The sequence below is a fragment of the Triticum aestivum genome, chromosome 6B, assembly GCF_018294505.1.
Source record: "Triticum aestivum cultivar Chinese Spring chromosome 6B, IWGSC CS RefSeq v2.1, whole genome shotgun sequence".
NCBI lineage: Eukaryota > Viridiplantae > Streptophyta > Magnoliopsida > Poales > Poaceae > Triticum > Triticum aestivum.
Window position 1 is genome coordinate 219,426,550 of NC_057810.1, and position 12,114 is coordinate 219,438,663.

Consider the following 12,114-nt stretch of genomic DNA (forward strand, 5'->3'; position numbering starts at 1 on the left):
ATTTACTTTATTTACTTTTTGCCCGTTACTATTTATCTTATCACAAAACTATCTATCACCTACTATTTCAATGGTTGCAGAGAAAACCTTATCGAAAACCGCTTATCATTTCCTTCTGCTCCTCGTTGGGTTCGACAATCTTACTTATCGAAAGGACTACGATAGATCCCCTACACTTGTGGGTCATCAGGCACGATCCGCACAGTTCTCCAGCTGGCAGTTTCCCGAGGCTGGCCGGTTCATCAGATGGATGTCTCCAACGCCTTCCTTCACGGCCATCTTGAAGAGCAGGTTTACTATGAGTAGTCGACCGGTTTCGTCGACGCATCTCTTCATGGGCATGTGTGTTTGCTGTCCCGGTCTCTCTACGAGCTCAAGCAAGCACCTCGCGCCTAGTACCAGCGTATCGTCGGGTTCCTTCAGACACTGGGCTTCAACGTCACTCGCTCGGATGCCTCGTTGTTCGTCTATCACCATGGCGACACAACTGCATATTTGCTCCTATACGTTGACGACATCATCCTGGCGTCCTCCTCCGCAACCCTTCTTCAGCAGATTACACTCCGGTTGCATGATGAGTTTGCCATCAAGGACCTGGGCGCTCTACATTTTTTTCCTTGTCATTGAGGTCATTCGGCGACCCGACGGCTTCTTTCTTCATCAACAGAAGTATCCGCACGAGCTACTTGAGCGGGTCGGCATGCTCAAATGCCACCCTGTTGCTACTCCTGTTGACACGAAAGCCAAGGTTTCTGCTCTCGATGGCTCTCCCACGTTAGATGCTCCGTTCTACCGGTCCATTGTTGGTGCTCTTCAGTATCTGACTCTCACCCGGCCGGATTTACAATATGTTGTTCGACAGGTGTGTCTGTATATGCACGCCCCTTGTGACTCCCATTGGACCGCCGTGAAGCAGGTTCCCGTTTCATCCGCGGCATGATGGCTCTTGGGCTTACTCTCATGGCATCCACTTCTTTGGAGATGGTGGCCTACTCCGACGCGGACTGGGCCGGCTGCCCCAACACCCATCGGTCCACCTCTGGCTACTACGTTTACCTCGGTCCTTCACTCGTCTCGTGGTCGTCCAAGCGACAACCTATGGTTTCACGCTCTAGCGTGGAGGCTGAGTACCGGGCTGTGGCTAACGCCATCGCCGAGTGCACCTAGCTACGACAGTTACTTCAGGAGTTGCATCATGACGTCTCCCAGGCTACGGTTGTCTACTGTGACAACTTTTCTGCGGTGTACCTTTCCGCCAACACCGTTCATCATCGCCAGACTAAGCACATTGAGCTGGACATTCACTTTGTGCGCGAGCAGGTGGCCCTTGGACATATTCAGGTCCTCCATGTTCCGACTGCACAACAGTTCGCCGATGTGTTGACTAAGGGACTGCCGACTTTCACCTTCGAGGAGTTTCGTTCCGGTCTCTGCGTCTCCGGTGCTGCTTCGACTTCGGGGGGTGTTGAATACATTGTGTACATGTATATTGTGTCTTGGACCCACCTCCTAGTTCCTTTGTATAGTTGAGGTTGTGGCCCCCTTCTGTACTCATATATACATGCTTGGTGCACCGATCAATGCATTGTGTTGCACAACCTATTCTTTTCCTTCTACAATTGTCACACATGTGGGCGTTAGTATTTCCGTTTTGGGTCTGTCTATGTCATATCTAGATGTGAGATAATATCTCACATTTAAAGTTTTTTTTCCTGTTTGTTTGTCCGGTTTGTTTGATTTTAATTTGTTAAAGTCCAAAACTAAAAATTACCTTGTCGTGCCTCCGCCTTGGTGACCGGCCTATACGTAAATCTGGTCACTAGCTCCCCTCATAAAAAAAAATCTGGTTGCTAGCTACCGTACAAGGAACTTTTTTTAGGGAACCTGATCGCTAGCTTTATCTGGAAAACAAAATGATCGTTAGTGCTAAATCGACTTAGTTAGCTTTTGCCTCTGATCACATAGCCAGTTTCTAGGCTACCAACGATTTATTTTATTTTTTTCCTTTTAGTTTTTGCATTTTTCACTATTATATTTTATAATTAATTTTTAGTAAATAACGAAATTTCATCAACACATATTTCAAAAACATGTTCGCGAATTTAAATAATTTTTTCAAATTATAAAAAATGTTAATGAATACCAAAAATATTCTAATATATTGTGAACAATACTTTAATATATGATAATCATCTTCTGAATACACACTATTTTTTTCCAATACACACAGAACATTGTTTTTGATATACATGAACTTTTTTATATACGATGAACTAAAAGCGAACTTTTTTATATACATTGAACTAAAAGCGGACAGTTTTTTAGAGAAAATAGATAATGAGAAGAAAACAAAAAATAAACACATTTTGATTTGCTTTAAAAAAATTGATCAACATGAACAATTTTAGAAAAATGAAACTAATCTACAAATTTTGAAACATGTATTGAAACTTGTGAATTTATGAACAAACAAAAAAATTTCATAATGTGAAAAAAATGATATCAACTTTTGAAAATAGAAAAATAAAAAGTAGATGCAAAACAATGAAGAAAAATGATAAATAAAAAAGCGAAAAGAACATGAAGAAAATGAAACAAAACAAAAAAAAGGTATCCTAGCTATTTGGGCCAGCTCATCTGCAGTTTGCTCACTGACTAGGGCAGACTTGAAACTAGGAAAAAAATTTAGACCCCCAATGGGAAGTCGAGGGTGGACTATCAATTGGGAATAAAAAAGGTTGGACCCCAGTTGCGAGTCGAGTTTCGACTAGCAACTGGGGACAAAAATTGTTGGACCCTAATTGCGAGTCAAGGGTGAACTTGCAGCTGGGACTAGAAAGGGTCGAGGTCCAGCTGCGAGTCGACAGTGGACTTGCAACTGGGGAAAAAGGTCGTCCCCAATTGCGAATTTCAAGGGTGGACTCGCAATTGGGATTGAAAAATGTCGGGCACCAGTTGCGAGTCGAGGGTGAACTTGCAACTCAGACAAAAAAGGTTGGGCTCTAGTTGCGAGTCAAGAGTGGACTTGCAACACGGACAAAAAATGTTGGGCCCCAATTGCGAGTCGAGGACGAACTTGCAACTCGGACAAAAAAGGTTGGACCCTAGTTGCGAGTTGAGGGTGGACTTGCAATTCGGACAAAACAAGTTGGGCCCCAGCTGCGAGTCGAGGACGAACTTGCAACTCGGACAAAAAAGGTTGGACCCTAGTTGCGAGTCGGTGATGGACTTGCAACTCGGACAAAAAAGGTTGGGCCCCAGTTGTGAGTCGAGGGTGAACTTGCAACTCAGACAAAAAAGGTTGAGCTCTAGTTGCGAGTCAAGGTTGGACTTGCAACACGGATAAAAAATGTTGGGCCCCAGTTGCGAGTCGAGGACGAAGTTCCAATTCGGACAAAAAAGGTTGGACCCTAGTTGCGAGTTGAGGGTGGACTTGCAATTCGGACAAAAAAAGTTGGGCCCCAGCTGCGAGTCGAGGACGAACTTGCAACTCGGACAAAAAAGGTTGGACCCTAGTTGCGAGTCGATGATGGACTTGCAACTCGGACAAAAAAGGTTGGGCCCCAGTTGCGAGTCGAGGGTGAACTTGCAACTCAGACAAAAAAGGTTGAGCTCTAGTTGTGAGTCAAGGTTGGACTTGCAACACGGACAAAAAATGTTGGGCCCCAGTTGCGAGTCGAGGACGAACTTCCAACTCGGACAAAAAGGTTGGACCCTAGTTGCGAGTCGAGGGTGGACTTGCAACTCGGACAGAAAAGGTTGGGCCCCAGCTGCAAGTCGAGGACGAACTTGCAACTCGGACAAAAAAGGTTGGACCCTAGTTACGAGTCGATGATGGACTTGCAACTCGGACAAAAAAAGTTGGGCCCCAGTTGCGAGACAAGGACAAATTTGCAACTCGGATAAAAAATGTTGGGCCCCAGTTGCGAGCCGAGGACGAACCTGCAACTCAAACAAAAAAGGTTGGGCCCCAGTTGCGAGTCGAGGACGAACTTGCAACTCCGACAAAAAAGGTTGGGCCCCAGTTGCGAGTCGAGGACGCACTTGCAACTCGAACAAAAAAGGTTGTGCCCTAGTTACGAGTCGAGGGTGGACTTGCAACTCGGACAAAAAATGTTGGGCCCCAGTTGCGAGTTGAGGGTGGACTTGCAACTTGGAAAAAAAAATCTAGCCCCATTTGCGTCGAGAGTGGACTCGCAGCTAGGACAAAAATGGTTTGGCCACAGTTGGACTTTCAACTGGAAAGAAAAGGCCATACCCCAGTTATGTGTCGAGGGTGGACTTACAATTAGGACAAAAAATATATTAAAACCCAGTTGCGAGTTATGAGTGCAATTGCGAGCAGGAAAAAAGGACAGGCCTAGCTGCGACTCAAGGGTGGATTGCAACTGGGACAAAAAAGGGACAAGTCCGAGTTACAAGTCAAGGGGGGTATTGCAACTCGGACAAAAAGGTTCGGTCCCTAACTGTGAGTCGAGGGTGGACCTGTAAATAGAAATAGAAGTTGGGCCCTGTTGCGAGTTGACGATGGGACTTGCAACTAAGACAAACAAAGTTCAGGTCCCACAGTCAATAGTGGACTTGCAATTTGGAGGAAATAACATCGGGCCCGAGTTGCGAGTCGAGGACGGACTTGCAACTGGGACAAAAAAACCTGATCCCAGTTGCGAGTCGAGGGTGGACTTGCAACTAGGACAAAAAGATGTCAGACCCCAGTTGCGAGTCAATGGCGGACTTGCAAATGGGACAAAAAAGAACGGATCGCAGTTGTGAGTCGAGGGTGGACTTACAACTAGGACAAAAAAAGACCAGACTCCAGTTATGAGTTGTGGGCCAACAAAAGCAGAGTCAAACGGGCCTAGGCCAACAACATGATACACAATAAACAAACAAAAACAAGGGAGACGGAAGGTAGAGCTTGCAGGAAAATGACGGAAAAATAAATCAAATGATGAATTTAAAAAAGTACTTAATAAATTTTAAAAATCATGGATTTAAAAGACTAAAAAAGAGAAAAAACAAAAGTTTAAAAAGATGGGACCTCTATTGCATGTCAGTGTGTGGTTGGACTTGCACCTAGAACAAAAGTTAGGGACAACTAGACAAAACATAACAAGGAGACACAGGAATACATCATCCAACACCACGAGATCAAAAGTTTACGCGAGAAATACAACAACAAGATGCAACGATGACAGTGACTAGTTGCATGACAAGGGTGCACTTGCAACATAATCTAAAAATATGTTGGGCCGAGTTGCACCTTGGTTGTTTACTTGCAACTGCGACAATAAAAATAAAAGAGACGAGCTCCAGTTTGCATGTTGGTGGTCGACTTGCAACTAGAATAAAAAATAAAAAGGCGAACCCAGTTAGGAGTACACTTGCAGAAAAGTCCAAAATGTTTTGGACCCAAATGCATGTCGGTGATCGACTTGTAACTGGAAGAACAATAAAAAAACACAAGGTTCTTACATATTAGGGTTAGACATGAGAACAAAAATAGAAATAAGAAATTGGCCGTTGCCTGTCAATGTACTGTTCAGAAACTTGGTCGGGTCGCCTCTACTCCTTAGACAAAGAGCAATGGGATAGAGAGAGCGAAGAAACAGCCGACGAGCCAACGGTCAGCTCTTCTCTTCAACTATAACAATGAAAAAAAAGACCATGAAAAATGGCCCCAAAAAGAAAGACGCATGGTGTGATGGGCTGTAAAATGAACAACAGACAAGCGACACTGGGCGCGCGGGACAAAACAACCCCGATCAAAAAATTGCACAAAATTTATAGAGACAGATCAAATGAACTGAAACTTAGATGAGACATCACACTCATCTATATGAGTTTTAACAATTTCAATACATGATTTACTATTCCGTGGACACGTTGCATAGATGAATACAAATCAAAACAACGAAAAAAAATGTATGAACAATCATACAGTATATACACGCACAAAGAAGATGCATGCACATGTCATCTGATATATACACATATCATAGTATCGCAAGGTGGAGAAAAAAGAAGTGAAAAAAAGGCAAAAAAAAAAACCTCACAAACTGCAACAGCTGCAGTGTGTATGGAGACAATATAACAATAGACATAAAAAAATGTATCAAAAAAATAGAAAGGAAAGGCAGCCCACGCTAGCACATATGCGCTAGCCCACGCTGTATGCGGGCTGCGCGAGCGCACGCTACAAATCGGCAGATCGTGCAATCAAACTCGAACAAATCAGCAGATCATCAGTGCACGAATTTTAAAGACAAAACAAATCCAACGATGAGGGACTTAGATGCTTTGGTGTATTAGCAAGCCGACACATCCCATGCTCAGCTCAATGTCCAGTTTGTTTAGTCGGAGCGGAAGACATTCAACACTGCTTATTTAGGTGCCGACGAGCGACGGATGTTTGGGAGCGGCTGGGCTTGCTACAAGTCATACGGAAAGCTGTCGCCGAGGACAGATCACGATCTATTACGATGGAAATTTTATCAAAGCTTCAGGGCAATGATGCGGAGGTACCAGCGGCGGAGCTTGCTGTTGTAGCAGCATGGTATATATGATGGCAGCGCCGACAGATAGTAAAGGGAGTCAAAGTCCAAACGTCAGAAAAAACTACACTAGCCATCAAGGTTTTGGCGACAAATTACCTCATGTCAACTATACCCAAAGGACCAATAAGGAAGAATGACCACATGTGGAGGAAACCAGGATATGGGATCGTGAAGATAAATGTCGATGCTTCCTTTCAGTATGAAACACTTTCAGGTGCTTGTGGTGCTGTGGCTCGGGACGACCGGGGTGATTTTATTGCTGCAGCAAATTGGTTTGTTCCAAACATCAGTGGAGTTGACTCAGCTGAGCTAACTGCCATCAGAAACGGGATATACTTGGCAACTCACATTGGATGCAACAACATAGAAATTGAATCAGATTGTTCGTTCGCAGTGGACTCGTTGAACCAAGTTGATGATTATTTAGGCCCGGAGGTAGCTATCATCACAGAGTGTAAACAACTTATAATGGACTTTGCGTCCATATCCTTCAGACATTGCTATAGAGAGGCCAATCAGGTGGCAGATGAATTCGCAAAGAACTCTTTTACTACTAGATCCTCGAGTTCTTGGGATGATGAGATCCCTGATTTTATTTCTCATCTGCTTGTAAATGACATGTCTATTATTTGAGAAATAAAGTCTATTTGCAGTCAAAAAAAACCAGGACCCGAAATAAACTACGACGGACCCCGAATGCTACAGAATTCGTGTACGTACGTACGTACGTACGCATCGCTCCTCCAAGATGAAGCTTTGCAACTCGATTCCTCCTGGTTCACGCAGTGCTTGGCACGCACGCATCTCTCCTCGAGTCCGACTCCACCTCGGCGAATTCCCGGTGGATATAAGCCTAGCTAGGGGCTTCCCGGCAACTCACAACACCCTCGCCGATCCCTCTGTCCTTCCTCCGCAACCTGCAGCACACGCCCGCTCTCATGATGATGCAGGACCAGATCCGTCGTGATCTCGAGCGCCGCAGGAAGGTCGTCAACGCGGCCAAGGAGAGAGTTGTAAGGAAGTCCTTTGCGCCGCCGTCGCCATCGCCACGCCAATCGGCGCTGATCCCTTCCACGTCAAACGGCGCTGTCACCATGAACCGGGCCAACGCAGGGAAGGAAGGGGTAGCAAACAAACGCTCTGCTCCGCCGCCGCAGCCGCACCGCCCCGAGGTCATCCCGTTCGCCAGAATCGCCACAACCAATGCTGCCGGCAAGAAGGTCGCTTACTTGGACCTGGGAGAAGCTCCGAAGAGGCCCCCTGTCCCGCGAACGATGAGGACCGCCATGAAGGTTTCCGGCGTAGCGAGCGTGAGAATTCCCGAGAATTCATCTGCCTCTCCGTCAGCATGCCGATCCGCGCCGATCTCTTCCATCTCAAACGGCCCTGCCGTCGTCAAGTCGGCAAACGCTACCAAGGAAGCGGTTGGAAAGAAACGCTCTGCTCCGCCGCCGCCGCCCCAATCCGCGCTCGTCCTGCTCGCGACGACCAATGCTGCCGACAAGAAGATCGCTTACATGGAGCTGGGAGAAGCTAAGAGGAGATGCACTGCCCCGCCGCACCGATCCCCTCCGCGTCGATCGTCGCTGAACCCGACCGCGTCCACCCTGAAGGTTTCGAGCGAGATTAGCATCTGTGATGTAGTGTAGTAGGTTGCACCTGTGGCTATTCATGATATCAGTACTGAACTAGTGAAAAATATTACAGTATTTTTCTTGTAATTTGGATCGGAGTAGTTGACTTTGAATGGCCGACAATTGTTTTCCTGGTGAAGCTGATTCATCAATTTCTGCCATGGCCGCCAACACTGATTTGCCTGTCTTACTGAAGCTGATTCCCAATTCACTAGCAACCTATTAATCTGTCATCCAATATTCCGATGCAACATTGTGTTTGTAAATGCGCCACGACAAGCTTTGTTTTCGAGTTATGAAAAATCAAGCACAGCGCACAAAGGGCTCAATATATATCGAGGGTACAACATCATGCATGCATGCATGCATCCATGTCGCTAGCACATTCACGAGGACGACCCTGCGACGGCGAAACTGAACCCCGAGCCTTGCAGTGCGTCCTCGACGATCTTGTCCAGCCGCTCCGCCATCGTCGGCGTCATGTGGTTGCTCCAGTCCCCTACCACACCCTTCCGGAAGAAGGACTCGTGTGCTGCCGGACCCTGGCTGCCACTCTTGTTCACCTCCATGTTCTTCAAGCTCCGGAAGCTGCACAGCTCGACGATGGCCTGCACCACCCCGGCCGCCTCTTCCTCAGCGGAGAACGCGCACCCCATGAACTCCGCCAGCTTCTTCACGTTGCTCACGGGTCCCGGAGCATCTCCTCGTACCGGAGGAAGAGCACCTTCTCCGGCCGCTTCCTGCTCATCTCCTAGTAGCCCAGCACGTGGCGCCACTGCGGGCCGCTGACGCATATGCCATCGCAGAACAGCTCGAACGCCTCCTTGAATGCAGTGGCGGAGCCAGGGGGACCAGCAAGGGCCCTGGCCCCCCCTAATGCCACTGATTTAGGCCTAGCACTAATGTAAACACTGACTTTTTTCTCCTAAAATGGTGTATTTTGATGGAATGGCCCTCCCCAACAAGACTTAAGAACACTCGGCCCTCCTCATCCGGATTTCCTGGCTCCGCCACTGCTCGAATGTGTACGGCGGCGGCGGCTGTTGCTGCATGTCCGTGTCCTCGTCGGCTCGTGCTAGCGTTCGTGCAATGGCGGCCGCCCCCTTCTTGGCGAAGAACCACGAGGAGACGAATGCATCCTTTGGGTCCCGGCAGATGTACACGATCCGGCAGCCGGACTCCTCCGCGGTCATGCGCCGTGGCAGGAGAGAGCAGGGGAGGTGCGTGGCGAGCACGCGTGGCGAAGGGAGCGCCGCGAAGACACCGTCTGCTCCACTGTCGCCCATCGGCTGCCCGAACGCCATCTCCAAGTACTTGAGTACTTGACGACGTCGTGGGGGTTGCCACGGCGGAGCGGGTGGTTGGGGTCACGCGGCGGGTGCTCGGCCCGGTTGAGCGTGGCGAAGGCGAGGGCCTTGAGCCAGGTGGTGCCGCACTTGGGGAAGCTGGCAAGGAGGACGTCCGAGGGCCTCGGCATGAAGACCGAGTGGATGGCCGGAACGGCCATGAGTAACTCCTCCAGGAGCCAGAACCAGCCGTACTGCCTCAGATGGAACGGGCGGAACTGTGTGTCGGGGGGAAGCGAGGTGAACGCAAGCTGATCGGCAATGTCGTCGGCGGCGGCAGAGGCGGCCATGGATAGCGCCGTTGTGCGTGCGTGTTGGCTTTAGATCGCTAGATCAGTTCACCGGAGGAACAACACTCGTACGTGCAAAGCTAGCAAGCAAGCTAGCAGCTTAATGGATTCCTCCTGAAACAAGTGCACGTACGTCTCGCCTGGTAAAGCTAGCTAGCGATCGACTCGACGGAAACTTGCGAACGAAACTGAACAGAGGCAAACTGATTTGGATGGCTAAAGGCCCGTATCGGGCCTTTGTATTGCTTTTATTTCTAATCGATTACAGGGGGTATACGTGGGTATATATAGCATCTAGGACTAGCAATCTAACCTACTCGGTTAGGAGTCCTAATCCTACTACTACTATAGGTGCCTAATCAGAGTCTGACTAGGATACACCACTACATGTCATGTTTATTCCTACATTCACCCCCTAAACATGACGTGGTTGTTAATGCCGACCTGGGTCCCAAATGTGACTACTACTATTCACTGGCATTATTCTTGGCATTGCTTTTGCCGTTCTTCGTAGCATTTTAGGGACCGTCTTTGCTGTCGTCGGTTCGTTCGTAGCTTGACGCCAGCACTCCTCCTTGGTCGTGTCTTCAACCTTCACCTGTTCTTCGGTGCTTGGTAGACTGTCTTTTGGATCGTCGAGGGGATATCTTTTGAACCCGAGCGAGACCAAACTTTGGTCTAACTTTGAGTTCCAAGCTCTTGGCGCTTGCTTCAACCCGTAAAGTGCCTTCTTGAGCTTGTAAACTTTCTCTTCTTCTCCTTTCTTCTCGTAGCCGAGGGGTTGTTCCACGTACACTTGTTCTTTGAGGTCACCGTTGAGGAAAGCGGATTTCACATCCATATGATGAACCTTCCAATCCTCTTGTGCTGCCAAAGCTAGGAGCACTCTCACTGTCTCGATTCGAGCAACCGGTGCAAACACCTCCTTATAGTCAACTCCTTGACGTTGTACGTAGCCCTTCGTGTCCTTCTTTAACTTGTAAACCCACTTCAAACCTATGGCCTTTTGGTTCGGAGGTCGGGTCACCAAAGTCCACGTGCCATTGCTCTCAATCGCCTTCATCTCCTCATCCATGGCGTGCGTCCAACTTGTATTTTTGCTCGCCTCTACGAAGTTCGCTGGCTCCTCAGCTCCGAGTAAACACAAATCGGAGTACTCAAGTGTAACTGGCTTTGCGTACTTGTAGACTTTCTTGAGGGGCTTGTAGCGACGAGGCCCGAAAGAATCCGTCGTGGCTTGCGAAGGGGGCGACACAAATTGTGTCGGCGTCGATGCACTTGAGGAAGACGGTTGAGTCTCGGGCGTGGTAGATGCCAGGTCGTTGGCATCCTCGTCGTCGGCATAGTCGTCGTGATCATGACCATCATCTTGATTGTCATCATCGCTATGCGCCTCATTGTCGAGATCTCCGACCGTGTCGTGCATGTCGTTGTCGCTATCACCTTGCGACCCATGCACGTCGTCGTCGATGTCGGCACCATGATGATCACTTCCATTGTGGTCACCTTGGTTGGGCGTCTTGCCAACCACCTGGATGTCCTCCCTTGCATCATCATCAGTTGGAAATTCAACTGTGAATATGTTATCGTTTGGAGCATCGTCGGCTGCTGCGCTCCAATTCCATGCTTGGTTTTCTTCAAACACGACGTCACGTGAAATCTGTAGACGCTTGGTTTGTGGATCGTAGAAGCGGTATGCATTGGTGCCGGAACTCCTCTCGTATCCGATGAACACCATCTTGGTGCTGCGATCGGCAAGCTTTGAGAGATGCGGCTCCGTCGTCTTCACATGCGCCACACACCCAAACGTCCGTAGATGAGACACATTTGGCTTTCGTCCGTAAATTGCTTCATACGGAGTCTTGCCGATCATCGCCTTCGTTGGATCCCGATTGAGAAGATAGACCGCTGTCGAGACAGCTTCTCCCCAAAAAGTCCCCGGTAAGTTCTTGCTCTTGAGTAAACTTCTCGCCATGTCAACGACGGTTCGGTTGCGCCTTTCAACAACACCGTTCTGCTGTGGCGTATAAGGTGTCATCAGGAACCTCTTTATGCCAATCTTCTCACAGTAGTCATTGAACTCGTTTGACGTAAACTCTCCGTCGTGATCTGTCCGTAGAGCGCGAACCTTCAGCTTGTGTTCCATCTCCGTTGCAGCCTTCAGCTTCTTGAACGCTTCAAACGCCTCATCTTTAGATCATAGGAGAACGACCCACATGTATCTCGAGTAGTCATCTACCACAAGGAAGAAGTACTTCTTTCCTCCGTGAGTTGCTGGGGTGATAGG

At 48.3% G+C, this 12,114-nt stretch overlaps 1 pseudogene; it reads right to left on the reverse strand.

Moving 5' to 3' along the window:
- Positions 1-8,549: 8,549 nt before the first annotated feature.
- On the reverse strand, positions 8,550-10,060 carry LOC123133991 (cytosolic sulfotransferase 5-like; annotated as a pseudogene).
- Positions 10,061-12,114: the final 2,054 nt, after the last annotated feature.